Source organism: Symphalangus syndactylus, chromosome 17 (genome assembly GCF_028878055.3).
Source record: "Symphalangus syndactylus isolate Jambi chromosome 17, NHGRI_mSymSyn1-v2.1_pri, whole genome shotgun sequence".
In the NCBI taxonomy this organism is placed as follows: Eukaryota; Metazoa; Chordata; class Mammalia; order Primates; family Hylobatidae; genus Symphalangus; species Symphalangus syndactylus.
In genome coordinates, this window is record NC_072439.2 from 43,232,187 (window position 1) to 43,247,128 (window position 14,942).

Below are 14,942 nucleotides of genomic sequence, written 5' to 3' on the forward strand. Positions count from 1 at the left end.
AACAGAGACATAGATCAATGGAACAGAACAGAGCCCTCAGAAATGATGCCGCATAGCTACAACTACCTGATCTTTGACAAACCTGACAAAAACAAGAAATGGGGAAAGGATTCCCTATTTAATAAATGGTGCTGGGAAAACTGGCTAGCCATATGTAGAAAGCTGAAACTGGATCCCTTCCTTACACCTTATACAAAAATTAATTCAAGATGGATTAAAGACTTATATGTTAGACCTAAAACCATTAAAATCCTACAAGAAAACCTAGGCAATACCATTCAGGACATAGGCGTGGGCAAGGACTTCATGTCTAAAACACCAAAAGCAATGGCATCAAAAGCCAAAATCGACAAATGGGATCTCATTAAACTAAAGAGCTTCTGCACAGCAAAAGAAACTATCATCAGAGTGAACAGGCAACCTACACAATGGGAGAAAATTTTTGCAACCTACTCATCTGACAAAGGGCTAATATCCAGAATCTACAATGAACTCAAACAAATTTACAAGAAAAAAACAAACAACCCCATCAAAAAGTGGGCAGAGGACATGAACAGACACTTCTCAAAAGAAGACATTTATGCAGCCAAAAAACACATGAAGAAATGCTCCTCATCACTGGCCATCAGAGAAATGCAAATCAAAACCACAGTGAGATACCATCTCACACCAGTTAGAATGGCCATCATTAAAAAATCAGGAAACAACAGGTGCTGGAGAGGATGTGGAGAAATAGGAACACTTTTACACTGTTGGTGGGACTGTAAACTAGTTCAACCATTGTGGAAGTCAGTGTGGCGATTCCTCAGGGATCTAGAACTAGAAATACCATTTGACCCAGCCATCCCATTACTGGGTATATACCCAAAGGACTATAAATCATGCTGCTATAAAGACACATGCACACGTATGTTTATTGCGGCACTATTCACAATAGCAAAGAGTTGGAACCAACCCAAATGTCCAACAACGATAGACTGGATTAAGAAAATGTGGCACATATACACCATGGAATACTATGCAGCCATAAAAAATGATGAGTTCGTGTCCTTTGTAGGGACATGGATGAAACTGGAAAACATCATTCTCAGTAAACTATCGCAAGGACAAAACACCAAACACCGCATGTTCTCACTCATAGGTGGGAATTGAACAATGAGAACTCATGGACACAGGAAGGGGAACATCACGCTCCGGGGACTGTTGTGGGGTGGGGGGAGGGGGGAGGGACAGCATTAGGAGATACACCTAATGCTAAATGACGAGTTAATGGGTGCAGGAAATCAACATGGCACATGGATACATATGTAACAAACCTGCACATTGTGCACATGTACCCTAAAACCCTAAAGTATAATAAAAATAAATAAATAAATAAATAAAGCACAGACTTACAGGAAAAAAAAAAAAATAATCATTACTATCTTCGTCCTTATACTTCCTTAAATCTTTAATGTATTCATAATACTTTTATAATCATGAGAAAAAGAATTATCTTAAGGAAAAAATAAAACTCCATCTCCCACACCCAGATTCTTTACATTAGCATTTAGAACAATTACTTTATTCAGACTTACATAAAACATAAAAGATTTTCTAGTAAAGGAAGAACTGTTAGTGAAGTAAATAAAGAATGAAGCAATCATAACATTTTAGAAGGTAGGCTAGAAATAAATATTAGTGAAGAGACTTTGGGCTGTGGGGGGACAAAAGATAAATAGCAAAAATCGATGGAACAAAGAGGAAAGAAGACCAAAATCACTTTGCCTACTCCACGAATGCACCAAGAGCTTTACCTGTTGAGCAACTACCTCCCTGGCATAAAAATCATCTACTTGCTGCCATTCTGGGTTGACTGTCCCTAGTATATTTTATAAAAGTAAAGTATGTTGTTCAAAAGAACCCTGATCAGACTATAAAACATGTAAAGATGAAATGGTTTAATTCGTATGTCTAAAAATTGTCAGGGGGCTATACAAACTTTACATCATACACACACACCCAGTCATTCACACAGTCACATATAATCAAAGTGATTATATTACTATCAGTGATTCTTAATATTTGTATCACAAATAAAAGAGAGAAATAATACTTACTGGTATTTCTCCTGAGAAACACTATGATATCAAAGAAGTGAGGATATACAGCAAAATAAAAGTTGTTATAAAAGACATAAAAATGAAGTTTGTTAACATTTGTACTTCAAAAATATTAGTAAATACAAGAAAAAAGACAGTCATTTTATTCTTTATTCACCATACTATTAGCCTAGATTTTTAACATTTAGTTCTTGTTTTTAAGTTCTTATATTATTTATAAGTAGTAGGTCTAATGTTAGAAACTGTCAAGAGGTATACCACTAGATCTAGGTATAGGGAAAATTATAAGAAGAAATCTTTAAGAAGTTACTTGCTAGCAAATTTAATCAAATGCTACCACAGCAAGGTTATACAAAGGGACTGGAGGCCAGGCATGGTGGCTCACACCTGTAATCTCAATACTTTGGGAGGCTGAGGCAGGAGGGTGCTTGAGGCAAAGTTTGAGACCAGGCTGGACAACATAGCGAGACCTCATCTCTACAAAAAGTTTTAAAATTACCTGGGTGTGATGGAGCACGCCTGTAGTCCTAGCTACTTGGGAGGTTGAGGCTTGAGCCCAGGAGTTTGAAGTTATAGTAAGCTATGATTATACCACTGCACTCCAGCCTGAGTGACAGAGCAAGACTCTATCTCTTAAAAAAAACTTTAAGCGACTGGAAATTCAGATTTCTAAATCTCACACTGATCAACTACTGACCCAAGTCACAATACTTCCGGCCTGTTTTCCTACCTGTCAAGAGGATAGGAGGCTAGAGCCATGAGTTCCAACAAATAGAAAAGATCTCACCCAGCAGATTGCTAAATATTATGTTAGTTCCCCAAGTTCCACAATTAAGAATCCTCCAAACTTGGCTGAAAATCCCAACAAGAAGGTTTTGAAAACAATAGTAGTTTCCGCCCATTTCAAAAGTTTAATACAAGCCTCTCTACTCAAAATCTCTCAAGATCTTCCCTCTGAAGATGCTCTTATCTGTCTAGAATTAAGGTTTCAAGTAATAAAAACTTGTCTGGCTCAGAAGTGACTAAACACTCTAGAAACACTTCAAAGGTTCCTTTTAGCTCTAAAATTCTCAGTAATTCTATGATTTCACACAATAAACAATATTACAGAATGAAGTACATATAGAATCTTTTAAAACATGATTATAAATCACAGCTCATATAACAAAAGGTACCGTTTTAACAACCGTGAAAGCCAATAAACAAAACACTGTAGGTGTTGAACAGATGATCAACAAACATTTGTTAAATAATTATTCCAAGCTATAAAGATTTAAGGAAAACATACCTTAAAGAAAAAAACACTAACGTTTCACCAAATCCTTGAATGAAAACTTGATATTCCACAGAATGTTAATCTTTCTACTAATGTTGGCCCTATATCTAACCTTGAAGGAAAGAGAAATAAGCAAAAAAACCTTTCATTCAACTAGGATGGTTTTATAAACCTCTCTATTAAAGACAAAGAAGTGAAAAGATCAACCAGTAATCCAACAACCCAGGTTTCAATCTAGGCTCTAACATTAATTATTTGACTAGAGGACCATCTTCCTCATCAGCCATATAGGGGCAGTTTGATGAGCAAATAGAAGGATATATAGGAAAGCACTCTGAACACAGTAAAGCACTATACAAGTGCGCTTACATAAAAGGGCAGGATTGTTAAATTTATATATATTCAGTACTTGAAAAATCATCCCAGGAATCACATATTTTGTAAATAAAATAATTTTATACTAGGGTTATATTATTTACTGTCTGTTTCACAAGTTACCTATTTTATTGGTTATATTGGCAATGATTGCCAGCATGATATTCAGGGTTTTTTTTCCTTTTCTTTCAAAAGCATTGTTAGAAGATTAAATGGTTTTAATTCTCATTGTTGAGAAGATTAAATGGTAAAGCCATTATCACAGTGGCTGACACACAGTAAGTGCTCTGTCAGTAGTGGCCATTACTATTAAGGAATAAATGGTGGCTTATAATTTATTGCTGCCAAATTCTTTTTATTTTTTTTGTTACCATTGGTAGTTTCTCGTGTTGGAAACTCAGTAAAAAGCTGTGTCTTTCATTATCTGTCACTCGTGCCGTGCTTTACTGTGTTCAGAATGTTTTCCTATATACACTTCCACTTGCTCATCAAACAACCCTATGCGACTGGTGAAGAAGGTAGAAATCCAGTCACAGAATTAATATTAGAGCCCAGACTGACACCCGAGTTATTTGAAAGAGGTTTATAAAACTATCATAGTTGGGTGAAAGGTTTCTTTACTTATTCCTCTTTCCTTCAAAGTTATATATAGGGCCAGCATACTATGTAGGAAGTTTCAGTCTACTGAAATTTTACGTCAATTATATAACTATCACCTTAAAAACAGCAGTTTCTTTAAAACACACACACACACACACACACACACACACACACACACACACACACACAGATAAAGAAAAGGCTTTACCCAGCAATGAAGTGCCAGCTGTTTCAAAGAACATAATTTGGGTGAAATTTCTTAGGGGAGACAGTAATCAAACTGGAAATTGGCCATGATGTTAAAGCACATTTTACCAAAAGTGCTTTATTTATATTTATTTATTTATTTGTACAGACAGGGTCTCACATGTTGCCCAGGCTAGTCTTGAACTCCTAGGCTCAAGCAATCCTCCTGCCTCAGCCTGTGAAAGTGCTGGGATTACACGTGTGAGCCACCTTGCCCACCAAAAGTGCTTTATTAATAATGGCCACATGCGGCCATAAAAAAAGATGAGTTCATGTCCTTAGCAGGGACATGGATGAAGCTGGAAACCATCATTCTCAGCAAACTAACACAGGAACAGAAAACCAAATACTGCATGTTCTCACTCATAAGTGGGAGTTGAAGAATGAGAACACATGGACACAAGGAGGGGAACATCACACACTGGGGCCTGTCACAGGGTAGGGGGCAAGGGGAGGGAGAGCATTAGGACAAATACCTAATTCATGCAGGGCTTAAAACCTAGATGATGGGTTGATGGGTGCAGCAAACCACCATGGCACATGTATATCTATGTAACAAATCTTCACGTTCTGCACATGTATCCCAGAAGTTAAAGTAAAATAAATAAATAAATAATAATGGCCACAACAATGATTTCATATAAGCATAGACTTCTTCAAAAACTAGAACTATGTTGGAAAATCCATTCTCACTCCTTGTATTTACTCACTAGCAAATATTACCTATCTTCTGTGCTAGAATTCAAACCCTTAAAGGCTAGAATTGGGTTTCATCCACAATTATGTAGTCCTAGCATAATTCATTGCATATGTTTCCCAGTAAGCATGTATTTATAATATATTTTAGTTTCTGATAGGCCCTTGATGTCAACTACCTTAACTTTAAAAATCATTCAACAGAAAACTAACAATTTAGGTGAAGAATACAATATATTTCTCTTTTTATTATACTTTAAATTCTGGGGCACACCTGCAGAACCTCCAGGTTTGTTACATAGGTATACACGTGCCGTAGTGGTTTGCTGCATCCACCAACCCATCATCTACATTAGGCAATTCTCCTAATGCTATCCCTCCTCTAGCCCCCCAACCCCACGACAGGCCCCCGTGTGTGATGTTCCCCTCCCTGTGTCCATGTGTTCTCATTGCTCAACTTCCAGTTATGAGTTAGAATATGTGGTGTTTGGTTTTCTGATCCTGTGTTAGTTTGCTGAGAATGATGGTTTCCAGCTTCATCCATGTCCCTGCAAAGGACATGAACTCATCCCTTTTATGGCTGCATAGTATTCCATGGTGTATATGTGCCACATTTTCTTTATCCAGTCTATCATTGATGGGCATTTGGGTTGGTTCCAAGTCTTTGCTTTTGTGAATAGTGCTGCAATAAACATACGTGCGTATGTGTCTTTATAGTAGAACGATTTATAATCCTTTGGGTATATACCCAGTCATGAGACTGCTGGGTCAAATGGTATTTCTGGTTCTAGATCCCTGAGGAATCACCACACTGTCTTCCACAATGGTTGAACTAATTTACACTCCCACCAACAGTGTAAAAGCATTCCTATTTCTCCACATCCTCTCCAGCATCTGCTGTTTCCAGACTTTTTAATGATCGCCACTCTAACTGGCATGAGATAGTATCTCATTGTGGTTTGATGTGCATTTCTCTAATGACCAGTGATGAGTTTTTCATGTTTGTTGGCTGCATAAATGTCTTCTTTTGAGAAGCGTCTGTTCATATCCTTAGCCCACTTTTTGATGGGTTTTTTCTTGTAAATTTGTTTAAGTTCTTTGTAGATTCTGGATATTAGCCCTTTGTCAGATGGACAGATAGCAAAAATGTTCTCCAATTCTGTAGGTTGCCTGTTCACTCTGATGATAGTTTCTTTTGCTGTGCAGAAGCTCTTTAGTTCAATTAGATCTCATTTGTCAATTTTGGCTTTTGTTGCCATTGCTTATGGTGTTTTAGTCATAAAGTCTTTGCCTATGCCTATGTCCTGAATAGTATTGCCTAGGTTTTCTTCCAGGGTTTTTATGGTTTTAGGTCTTATGTTAAAGTCTTTAATCCATCTTGAGTTAATTTTGTGTAAAGTGTAAGGAAGGGATCCAGTTTCAGTTTTCTGCATATGGCTAGCCAGTTTTCCCAACACCATTTATTAAATAGGGAATCCTTTCCCCAGTGTTTGTTTTTGTCAGGTTTGTCGAAGATTAGATGGTTACAGATGAGTGGTGTTATTTCTGAGGACTCTGTTCTGTTCTATTGGTCTATATATCTGTTTTGGTACCAGTACCATGCTGTTTTGGTTACTGTAGACTTGTGGTATAGTTCAAAGTCAGGTAGCATGATGCCTCCAGCTTTGTTCTTTTTCCTTAGGATTGTTTTGGGTATACGGGCTCTTTTTTGGTTCCATATGAAATTTAAATTAGTTTTTCTAATTCTGTGAAGAAAGTCAATGGTAGCTTGATGGGGATAGCATTGAATCTATAAATTACTCTGGGAAGTATGGCCATTTTCACAATATTGATTCTCCCTATCCATGAGCATGGAATGTTTTTCCATTTGTTTGTGTCCTCTCTTATTTCCTTGAGCAGTGGTTTGTAGTTCTCCTTGAAGAGGTCCTTCACATCCCTTGTAAATTGTATTCCTAGGTATTTTATTCTCCTTGTAGCAATGGAATATACAATATATTTCTTAATACGCTGTACACGTTCACGACTTCATTGGTTTACTTTAGTCAAGAAATACTTCGTTTTTAGCTATATCATATCATATAAATTTCAACAATCTGAAAAATGAGACCTAATAAGTGGCCACAAATGAGATCATAACAATATTATACAACTTGCCAAAGCTGTTCCTTAAAAATGCTAAGGTGTTCATGTACAATATCATCCTTGAAATAATGCTAAAACAGTTGGGTGCAGTGGCTCATGCCTGTAATCCCAACATTTTGGAGGCCAAGGTGAGAGGATTGCTTTGGCCCAGGAGTTCGAGACCAGACTGGGCAACATAGGGAGACACACCCTCTCTATCAAAAATTTAAAAATTAGCCAGACATAGTGGCACACCCCTGTAGTCCCAGCTACTTGGGAGGCTAAGGTGGGGGGACCACTTCAACCTGGGAGGTTGAGGCTGCAGTAAGCTATATCCACACCACTGCACTCCACCCTGGGCAACAGAGTGAAACCCTGCATCAGAAAATAAATAAATAAATAATGCTAAAACGATTTATACCTACAACTTAGAGACAAAATAGTCTGATAATATTTTTACAAACATAGTGTTCAAAATTATTGGAAAAGCAACGTCAGGTGTCAAATAGCAAGTCAAATTTGAAGAAACATTAATTGAAAACATTTAAATATCTATAATACTTCAGGTATTTTATTAGCTTCTGGGAATACCGAAGTGATAAGACAGTCTCTGCCCTGTAGGGCAGATAAGTGTCTAGACAATTATACTACAATATATTCTCCAGGAATAATTACATATACATACAGCCATGCAGCATTTAATGACAGGGATATGTTCTGAAAAATGCATCGTTAGGTGATTTCATTGTGGGAACATCACAGAATGTATTTATACAAACCTAGATGGTACAGCCTACTACATACCTAGGCTATATGGTACAGCCTATTGCTATGAAGCTACGGGTGGACAGGATCTTACTATACTGAATGTTGCAGGTAGTTGTAACACCACGGTAAGTATTTGTATCTAAACATAACTAAACATAGAAAAAGTAGAGTAAAAATATAGTATCATTTTATGGGACTGTATATGTGGTCCCCCACTGACCAAAATGTCATTATGGAGTGCATGACTGACTCTACATACATAGAATCAATATGATACCAAGGGGTGGAGGGATGGTAATCCTAGAGGGCTTCTTTGAAAAATACCATATAGTGGCTCACGCCTGTAATCACAGCATTTTGGGAGGCTGAGGCAGGCGGATCACGAGGTCAGGAGATGGAGACCATCCTGGCCAACATGGTGAAACCCTGTCTCTACTAAAAATACAAAAATTAACTGGGTATGGTGGTGCACGCCTGTAATCCCAGCTACTCAGGAGGCTGAGGCAGGAGAATCGCTTGAATCTGGGAGGTGGACATTGCAGCGAGCCAAGATCGCGCTACTGCACTCCAGCCTGGTGACAGAGCAAGACTCCGTCAAGAAAGAAAAGAAAGAAAAGAAAAGAAAAGAGAAAGAAAGAGAGTGAGAGAAAGAAAGAAAGAAAAGTACCATATGATAAAAATAATTCAGTGCTGACACAACACAGGATTGGGATAAGCAGCAGGAAATGAAGCTAGGAAGGTAGTTTAGGGATAGATGATTATTATGGCCTTGAACACTATCCTAAGGATCTCAGCCTTTATTCAGTAGCCACTAATAGGACTCAATTTTTTTTAAATATACAGGGACCAACATAATGAGATAGGTTTCAAAAAAGATAATGAAGATAATGTTAGTAGCATTCCAAATGAGAGACCAATTTGTCCAATAGTTCATGACAGAAGTGATATGGGCTTCTGAACTGTAACTACATGAAAGGAAAAAGGATAGATTTAAGAGACAATCCAGAGAAAGGACATGAAGGATGACTACAAATTAGAATCAAAGCTGAGACAATGATGGTTTCTAGCTGAGGTTCCAGAAAGGAGTTTATGCCACATACAAAGTAAAGAATATACAGATGCCAGGTTTGGGGAGGCAGAAATGGGTTTCAGAGATATACCTAGAAATCTACGAAAAAGGAGTCTTAGAGACGTCAAGGAAGGAGAGTTTCAATTTAAAAAGGGCCAACAACATCAAATACTTCGGAGGTGACATCAAAAGATGAGTGAGATCGGGCCACTGAGTTAAACAACTAGTATACTAGTTATCAGGCCTCACACTGTAAAGGAAATAAAAAGAATACCTGCTGAAGTCAAGTCATTGCATGTAGAAACCCAAGCCAATAAACTCTAGACCAGCAGTTCACAAACTTTTTGGTCTTAGGATCATTTACACTCTTAAAATTTAAGAGTTTTTGTTTTTTGTTTTTCTTAATGTGGGTCATATATCGATGTTTACTATATTAGAAATAAAAACTGATAACAATCTAAATATATTAGTTCATTTAAAAAATAAATACATCACATATTAAATGACATATTTTTATTTTAAAAACTTATTATTTTCCAAAACAAAGATATTTTGTATGAAGAGTGGCATTGTATATTTTGCAAACCTCTAACATCTGGTTAGTAGAAGACACCTGGATTGTCACATCTATCTCAGCATTCAATTTGTTGCAATACATTGTTTTGGTCCAAAAATATTAAGAAAATCTGGACTCTCACAGATATACAGTTGAAAAGAGGTAAGTAGTTTAATAGCATTTTCAGATAACTATAGGTGTTATTCTTTGATACTACATAAAAACACAGTTGTTTCTCAAAGGTTAGTTGCAATGTGAAATCTGAAACCACATCAATGAAGTTTTCAGTGTTCCCTTAAAATCTGTTGGTATTTTGTACTTCAAATGGATTACCCATTACAGTTTTGTAAAATCATACATCGGTAACTAGGAACCATTTGTTTGCTGAGTTATGCATATCTTCCAAATGCTGACACATTTCATGGTGAAATATCAGAAATTATATTCATTGATACCACCACTAATCTTCTCAGAAAAGTCTTTATACACAGAAACTCTAAAGCTCATTGTTGCTACAGATTTTCAAAAATTCTAATTTTCACTTGAATGATTATCACTGGCAACATATAGTATCAAGTGTTTTCCTTGAAGTGATATATTTTTTGAATATATTCATTTTCAAGAAAATATATGCTAAATATCCAAGTCTGAATAACTATGGTATTTCAGATAGTCTTTCAAGTAAAAATGATGCTCTATGACAAAAAGACTAGCTCTGCTTGCAAGACAAACTACACACGTGCTTTCCCTTAACCACTATACTTTGGTATACAGTAGAAGTGCTTTATGTGTAGCTCCCATTTTGTCAGACAGAATATTTTAAAAAATATGAGATGTAATAAAATTAGTAAATTTTGCTGCTTCGAGTATATTCTTAATTCAAACTGACATTATTCTTACTGCATGCATGTACATGGTGGTGAATATTACAATGAAGATGGCAATTTGGTGCCACTTCTTTGATTCATGCTAAGGTGCTGGCAGTTTTACCCGTCACTGCCTCTGCACCATCACAGTGAAAAAGGCAAATAACATCTTCAAATTATTATAAAAACAGTGTGAACCTCATAGAAAGCTTCAACTAAAAAGACCTCAGGGACTCTCAGTGTCCCTCAGACTACACTTTGAAAACCACTGATATCCAGACTATACAAACACTAATAATCACTTGTAAAATTTACCTATATACAATTAACCAGTGTGAGTCCTCTTACCGGACAAAAAACAAGTAAGAAATCTCCTAGAATAAGGAGTCTCTGAACAACTAAATGGTTGCTAGAAAGGCTCCTCAGATAGACAGGAGGCGGCTCAGGAACCATGCGTTTCTTTAAAAAGGACTTATATAGGTGGTCCTCAATGTTTTTCTCCCATTCCTACAGCAAAAGTCTAGGAGAATCAGTGCCAAACCTCAAATTTGAAGACATAAAGCAAGTATGACAAGAAAACAATGATGCTGAAAAGATTTCTACCAGATGATAGTTGGTTTAAGCTTCTTTCAGAATGTGGATTTTATAGCTTACTTTTAACAGAAGCTGAAATAACTCATTCTTTTTACCTAACCATAATACTGTGTTCAGTTATAAACAACATATATTTTTAATGAAGAAGTTCCACCTCTTCAGCCTACACATAAAGGAAAGATCTACTAACACTAAACCTCACATATAGAGCTTGGTACAGTTAAAGTAGTTCTGATTTGCAAAACCGTAAAATTTTAAAGAAACAAAAAAATCCATTTTGCTCACCACTGTATGTCTAGTATCCAACTCAGCCCTTAAATAAGATGCTCAATAAACATTTGCTGAATGCTGAATATTGAAATGGTTGATATGAAATGAGATACGAACCCAGGTTACCAAAATCATACCAGTATAACATCTAGCACTCTTTCTACTATGTGAAATCTTTTTCATAGCTCTCTAAAATAACACCTATGAGAAACCTAAAGGACTGTTGTAATATCCTCTAAGAAAATGTAACATTACCTGTTACATTTGAAAGCCTGGTATGAACCATTTAGACCACAGTTTGAAACCCAAACCAATAATTCTATCATTTTCATTTCTAAATATTTGCTATCTGAATTAGGCAATATTAAGTAACTGTCCACTCCTAGATGAAGTACCAATAAGACACCAGTCTTAATTTAATCATCATACATTGCTTATCACCCTCATACAGACTATCCTTAATATTTAATATTTCATTTTCTCTGATGATTCAGAATTTTTTTTTTGAGACAAGGTCTCACTCTGTTGCCCAGGCTGGAGTGCAGTGGTATGATCACAGCTCACTGCAACCTCGAACTGCGGGGCTCAAGGGATCCTTCCACTTCAGCCTCCTGAGTAGCTGGGACCACAGGCATGCACCACCACACCAAGCTAATTTTTTAAATTTTTAGTAGAGATGAGATCTCACTGTGTTGCCCAGGTTGGTCTCAAACTCCTGGCCTCAAGAAATCCTCCTGTCTCAGCCTCCCAAAGTGCTGGGCTTACAGGTGTGGGCCACTGGGCCAGCCAAGAATGATCCTTAATTTCCTAAAGTTTCTTGCATTTATATTTGGGACATTTCTTGCCTTATAAGAAACTTCAGATAGGCTGGGCACGGTGTCTCACTCCTGTAATCCCAGCACTTTGGGAAGCCGAGGCAGACAGATCACCTGAGGTCAGGAGTTTGACACCAGCCTGGCCAGCATAGTGAAACCCCATCTCTATTAAAAATATAAAAATTAGCCTGGCGTGCTGGTGGGCACCTGTAATCCCAGCTATCACAGAGGCTGAGGCATGAGAATTGCCTGAACCTGGGAAGCGGAGGTTGCAGTGAGCCGACGTCACGCCACTGTACTCCAGCCTGGGCGACAGCGCAAGACTCTGTCTCAAATTCTGCCTCGAAAAAAAAAAAAAAGAAAGAAAAGAAACTTCAGATATAAAGACTGTGCAGCACCTTGAAAATAATTTGTCACCGTGACATTTTGTTTCCTTTTCAAAAATTTCCTGTCAGTTTGACATTTACTACTGTTTCTCTCACAGAAGCACAATGTAAAAAATTTTGGAGTGAGGGGCTGAAAAATTACCTGTCGGGTATAACGTTCACTATTTGGGTAATGGGTACACTGGAAGCCCAATCCCACCACTCTGCAACATACTCAAGTAACAAACATGCACATGTACCCCAAAATCTAAAATAAAATTAAAACTTGAGGAACTGAAGCTACAACAAATCATTTTATTTTGAAATACATGCCATGAATGTAACTTCGTTCTCTAGAAAGACATGACCTACCATGGATATAGCCAAAGGAAATGGGCTTCTGTTGCATAAAGAATTTAAACTTCGTATTATTTAAAGAAAAAAAATTATATTGTCAATAAAGACTGTAAAGGGGCCAGAATGGTGGCTCATTCCTATAATTCCAGTTCTTTGGGAGGCCAAGGTGGGAGGATCACTTGAGCTCAGGAGTTTGAGACTAGCCTAGGCAACACAAAGATCCCCCATCTCTACAAAAAATAAGAAAATTAGCCACACATGGTGGTGTGCATCTGTAGTTCCAGCTACTTGGGAGGCTGAGGTGGGAGGATCCTTTGAACCTGGGAGCTCGAGGCTGCAGTGAGCCTGGATGATGCCACTGCAACCCAGCCTGGGCAACAGAATGAGATCTTATCTCAAAAAAGAAAAAAGAAAAAAAAAGACTTTAAAGGTAGAACAAGGACTCAATCTTCTCTGCAGGTTTAAAAAGAAAAAAGTTTTTCAAATGTCTAGAATGGCTTAGACTTGGCCTAACATTCGGCAATGAGGCAGAATCAGTTCAAAGGTCAGTCTGACCCAAAGGATTCAAATCCCATCTGTTGGTCACACAAACAAATCAGTAGCAAACTGCATCCTTCTGCTCTGCAGCTATCCAGTCTCGGCTTTAGGACTTGCCAACCCTACTCTGGAAATTATCCTGTTAATTAATAAGTCAATTATGGAGAATTATTCCTTCCAACTACTGAAACTTTTGCTTCTCAACAGCGTTCTGCAGTCCTTTAATCTTGTTTTTCTAACATTACCAGAGAGGAAAAATATTAACATTCTGTGATGCAATCAATATCTTCTCTATTAACAATACCCTGTTCCACACTGTTCTATACAAACATAGATTCTACCCTGAATTTCAGAAACCACTAGGAAAATAACAGGTAACAGAGAAATCAGAGCTCTTAGGTTTAACTTAGAGCCAAAATCAAAAGAGAAGAGACAATTCAGAGAGAGGAAGGAAGAAGCTGAGAGGGTCGTGGTGTAGAACACTTACTTTCAGGAACACAGTGTCCCTTAGATTTCTGTTGAGTTGCCCAGAGCCTCTTCAGTTTCAATCCAAATGACAATGCTTCTCTGAGTCCTCCTCAAGTAATGTTTCCACCACTAAAAATTGGATCTACAAGAGCTCAGATGTACCGGTAAAAAAAAAAAAATGTCAGGGGCCCCCATGTGGGCCTCAAGCCTCTTTTAAACTAGGCCCACTTCTCTGTCCTGGGCCAACTCCCCTGTGTACTATATTCCTTCTTCTTCCAGGTGCCAGGTATTCGGCCTGTTTCTTCTCTTCTGAGCTGCCACCACCTACTCTATTTCTCAGGGTTCCTCTAACCCCAAGACTGGCTGTGGAGTAGGACACCAGCTTCCCCCCTTCCTTGCTGTCCCTGCAAATAAACATATAGGCTCTTCTAGTTTCAGTATTTTTCTAATGGCTACAAGAAAATAGAGAGGGAACAACAAAAAGCAATAATATATAGTACCAGAGATCAAGATTATAATTGTCTCCACTTTAATGTTCCTGCCTCCGAAAAACAAATTTTCTAAAAATTGCTTATTGAGCATTTTAAAAAGCACAAAGTACTAACACAGATATACAAATATACTCTAAACCAACTCCAACATTACACAGCCAAGAAGATACTCTGCTTTTCAAAATACTTAAATCACAAATCACGGGTCCAAAAATAGTAACCACAATCAGTTTAGCAAATACTTTTTTTCTTTTTGGAAGGTTCTGTTATAATCCCTTAAATTTAGCATACGTTTGAAAGTTTGCTTTTTGAATATGAAAAATGTACAAAATATTTTATCCATTGTGGGAATATACAAAAAGCATATGAT

The 14,942-nt window shown here is 37.3% G+C and overlaps 1 protein-coding gene across 8 annotated transcripts in view; it reads right to left on the bottom strand.

Moving 5' to 3' along the window:
* The window catches only part of YAF2 (YY1 associated factor 2), an 84,266-nt gene that overhangs the window by 67,371 nt on the left and 1,953 nt on the right, over positions 1-14,942 (bottom strand). For 4 of the 8 annotated variants that reach the window (XR_010116416.1, XR_010116419.1, XR_010116417.1 and 1 more), the window contains exon 3: positions 14,101-14,485. The exons of the other annotated variants lie outside the window; for them this stretch is intronic. The gene's annotated coding sequence lies outside the window, so the exon portion shown is untranslated. The remainder of the gene's footprint in view (positions 1-14,100; positions 14,486-14,942) is intronic. 8 annotated transcript variants of the gene reach the window in all.